Below are 5,088 nucleotides of genomic sequence, written 5' to 3'. Positions count from 1 at the left end.
AAAAAAGATTCGCGTTTCTTGAAAATGAAAACAAAAATTAAGGTGTTTGATTGTTCTGACGCTCTCTGATTACCTGCTGGAATTCAGCTATGTCCATGCTACAAGAGGTTATAAAAAATCTGTACTTGCAAAGCATAAAAATCCGGTGAAAGTTTGCGCCCATGTTATCTATTTCGTTCTGTCAGTCTCTTGAAGTGCTACAAGTTTCGTCATGAGGATCAACTCGCCTGCATAACCACCCTGGTTTTGATATTCATGCGAGTGCAACGGCCCCGCCGCGGTGGCTCAGTGGTTAGGGCGCTCGACTACTGATCCGGAGTTCCCGGGTTCGAACCCGACCGCGGCGGCTGCGTTTTTATGGAGGAAAAACGCTAAGACGCCCCTTTGCTGTGCGATGTCAGTGCACGTTAAAGATCCCCAGCTGGTAGAAATTATTCCGGAGCCCTCCACTACGGCACCTCTTCTTCCTTTCTTCTTTCACTCCCTCCTATATCCCTTCCTTTACGGCGCGGTTCAGGTGTCCAAAGATATATGAGACAGATACTGCGCCATTTCCTTTCCCCCAAAAAACCAATTATCCCTCCTTTATCCCGTCCCTTACGGCGCGGTTCAGGTGTCCAACGATATATGAGACAGATACTGCGCCATTTCCTTTCCCCCCCAGAACCAATTATTATTATTATTATTATTTATGCGAGTGCAACGGCACGCGCTCCTCTACAAGCCAATACGCAGACACATACACCTCCTGTAAATCGAACATAAGTGAAAATATTGGTGCAGCGTTTCAGAATTATTCATAATTTTCACAGGGGTGTACAGAATATGCGATATAAGATAAAAGCTCAGAAGACAATATTGTGCCATACAAGATGTGCATGGGCTGCTGGCTTCACAGTCCTTGGGTTCCTTACTTGCGTCCATATAGCCTACCTCCTGACGGCTGCCCCCTTTCTCCTGCCATTGCGCACTTCCATTTCCAATCTCCATGTGCATTAACATCTGAAGTATCACTTCAAAAAGCTTGCGAGCTTCTTTAGAGGGTTCTGTACGCGACACCTGAAGTGCCATTTCAGGCTCTCGTCTGTTTGTTGCCTAGATATTATAACAAATGAGGGCACAGGTATTATCAAGGAAATGCGAACCAGTATGCGTAAAGTTGTAATTCTAATAAGAATAAAGGAATTGTCTTACTGTGCTCCACTCAAAGTTTATCTTAATCCTGCTTCAACAATCTTTGCCGATTTGTTGAAATGTTCATGACGCGATTTAAGGAACTTGACCCTCGCCTACAGCACACACTCAGAGATGACGGAATTGCTCCACTTCGCGACACTCTCTTGACGTAGCTTATCTCAGAAAATGACAGTGGCGTGTGCGTTAGAAGGACGTGATCAGCACCTGACGTCTTCTGAACACCGGAGTCTTTTCAGTGTTTATTTGTCGATCTAGGTTAAGATTTTCTTTCGCAGCACTCTATAACGTGAGACTTTAAAGGGTCGATTACGACGACTTCAGCCAAGCATTGTTCCCAGTAAAAATTGATTCCTTGGATCGTTCAGGTTAAGGTGACGTTTGTAACGCAGCAAAAGACGCATTTATCGCCACAGGAACTAGATTTTCAGATCTTCCCGCCAAGTCGATTCAACTCGTAACGTTCTCACCGAAAAGGATGGCTTGCCACCGTTTTCAAGGGAATCGCGGTATATCGTAGCCTCTGAGATCCGGGGTTACACCGGTGTCGACGCATGAAGTTTGCTTGCGAACTCAGCCGATGGTGGCAGCACCTGTATTAGTTATTTGTTCATAGCTTATCAAGGCTCTGTTTTCGGAGACAGTGGTCACTTTGTTATAAGAATGCGGCAGCCTGTCAATACAGGGCAACTTCAATTTGTTCTCAGTGTCGCTTTAACATGGCAAAAAAAGTAAATATTATTCTTGCTTTATTGTTTGCCATTAAAAATTGCACATGCACACGGGGTACGCTGCGCGTAACTGCCGCATAAATGCAGTCTCAAGGGTCGTACACAGAAGCCTCGAGCGCTCTACACAGGCTATCTTTTTCCCCTTCGCCAACTACTTATTAGTTGTATTAATTTCCCCCAAGCTCACCTAAATAGCACCGATATTTCATTACACACGCGGCTATGGGTTCAGTGCGCACTATATGTGGCCTTACAAGCATTGTACTTACATGTTGCGACGCCGGTGATCTTCGTTGCCATCATGATAACCTATGAAGTATTAACGTCCAAGGGGGTGAAAATCTGACGCGCAAACCCTTGAATGTGATTCTTAATTGAAAAAAAAAAAAACATCTCGACTTTCCGTCCTATCTCAGGATCACGAACCTGCCGTGGTAGCCATAGCTGTACAGCATCCTATCGTCGTACGTAACTGCGTTCACCTAGACTATGTGACTAGTGGTGGAACGTTCTCAACGAACGGCCAGCAGGACCTTTGTGGCACAGGGATTGCATTTTCCTAGCAGTAGAACGTGGAGAGTTTTCGGTAAAGATATAATTACTACGCCGATGACAGCGACAGGGGACAAGGTATGTAATGAAGCACCAGAAATATCTCTCACAAGACGTGTATATTTTATTTATTTAACAATACTGTCAACTCTCGTGCTAGGGTCCTCACAGAAAAGGTGATGAAGTAAAACTTCAGACACCCACACTTCTAGCCCTGTCCTCGGGTGAAGAAGCACACCATCTATGGCTGTAATCTTCTTCTTGGCATTCTTTCAAGGAAGGTTGCTCATAGGCCCACGTATTGCAGACCTGAATCACATCGCCACAGATCGCCCATTCTCGATGGCACGCTGTTGAACAAGCCACTCTCCGTTATACACCGTATTCGCTTCTTAGTCGGTGGTCACGTGTGTCCGGACTGATGGCGTCAGTTGATTTTTGTTAGTATATATATATATATATATATATATATATATATATATATATATATACTAACAAACTACTAATACTAACCACACTTACTGCCACTTTTCCTGCTAAAACAGCCACTACTATTAGTATTACTGCTACTAACTATACATGCTCTTCTTTAAGCCTCCTACAACCTAACGCGGTACGTTGCTCAGTGACTTGGCGTTCGGCTACTACGGCACCTTTTATTACCCATGTGTTGCCTCGGAGCATTAAACATCGCTATTTACAATTTTGGAGTATCTCTGCTACTACTGCTGCCATTATTACTACTGCTACTACTACTACCGCTACGACTGCTACAGCTACATATTCCTACAATAACGGGTACTACTACTGATTTTAGACTACTACTTCTACGAAGACAACGACGCTGAGGCACCAGCAAAAATATTCATAATATAGCTATCGTTGTGGAAGAGAAGACAATGAAAAAAATGAATATTATTTTCGGACGACAGCTGTGATCCGATCTTTAAAAATAATCCTGCACATGTATATGATGCTTATATACCGCGGCGAGACCCGCTAAGAACGAAGTGCGGCTCGCGCGAAAAATACTTCATTTACAAGAACTACGATTATTGAACTTTTTTTATAGGCACTAAAATTGACCGAAAAAGAAAACATTGTACCGCTAACTAGACTGCGAACGATTATGGGACTTACGCTTTTAATGCAGAATGACTTCAGGCGGTGCTGATTCAGTGGAGGCTGCGGTCATGCCTACGCAGGGAGTCCCTCTAGACGCCATAAACGACGCTTCCTAATATTTGAAAACGAATTACGAGGAAGCCAAGCACGGGGAAACAAAGGCAGCAGCAACCCTGATGTAGAGAACCCGATCCGAGTTTCATATATCCGGAATCCAGTTGATTGCTCTTTGTGGAAATATTTGTATCTTTAATCTTTTGAACAGTTGTCACTCTTCGATATCCGGCGAAATTCACTGTAGTTCACTTCGTTATAAGCACATTCCACTTCCAAGCTCAGTTGGATGACCTGCCCCGCTACCTACGCTGCCGTGCATGCAGTGTATGCGCTCTACGCGGTCATACATACTGTGTACGCATATAAAAACATTGATTGTCTGTACTGTTAGCCATTTGAGCTCTGCAGTGCAGGAATACGAGTGTCACCATAATTTACGAACTTAGATTTGAGTTCTAGTCATGTATTTAGGTGTTCAAGCACTATAGTGCACTTCTGGGTCAGAAGAAAAAAGAACAAAACTAGGATTGCTGAAAGCAAAATTCGATGGTCACCGGACAACTGCAACTTTACCGGAAGTGTTCAGCCTAAAACCTAGCTAGTGCCTACCGATGTGTATCTCAGGTGACCAAGAAATATGAAACTTGAAGGACGGCTCCGAGACCCGTGAGTGAGCTTGGATGTCACAGAGGGTACAGAGGCTAACAGAAGTGGCCGCGGAGCCCGCAGAATATTCTTAGTCTCGCTCATGCGTCGGCAACGTTACTGCTCCACATTATGCTCACGACAACTATGCATAGCGACCATTGCACGGTGGCTGCTAAGGAAAACGGCACAAGGGTCCTTCGCGGAAAGCTCACTATCTGGCAGAAAGGGCTGAAACGCGTAACCTGCAGTCATAAAGCGCCATCTTGCAGAGTCTCGCAGGAATTCGGAACGCATTATCACCGGAAAAGCTCTCAGAATATAAGCTTTTTTGTGTGTGTGCGCTAGCTTTATAGCGCAGCAGCGATACTGTAACTGCTATACTAATAAAAGTACTGCGCCGCGAACACAGCCACGAACTTGACACTTATGCCGATGTGGTGCGCAATAGCTTATTTTCAAGCCTCATTCTGCTTTTAAGAAAGGCCGCTAAATTCGTTCTTTCTTAATTTCTTTTCGGGTAATATGGTAAGCTCCGGCCATCCGTTATTTGCTTCGGTGTTCGCGTCACGGAGGCACCCAGCCAACCAGCCAGCCAGCCAGCCAGCCAGCCAGCCAGGTTTATGGCTTAACGATGGCGCCATTGCGTCTGGGTGGGCTTTTGTGCTCGCTACGTGTCTATGCATGGCAGTTTGTGCGCAGTAGACTTGTATGGGCGTCATCGACGCCTCGGGAGACGTTATCTAGAACCGGAGCTGGTCATAGGTGGCGGTCGTAGCGAAAA

This window comes from Amblyomma americanum, chromosome 2 (assembly GCF_052857255.1).
Source record: "Amblyomma americanum isolate KBUSLIRL-KWMA chromosome 2, ASM5285725v1, whole genome shotgun sequence".
Taxonomy (NCBI): Eukaryota; Metazoa; Arthropoda; class Arachnida; order Ixodida; family Ixodidae; genus Amblyomma; species Amblyomma americanum.
This window is presented reverse-complemented; position numbering follows the sequence as displayed.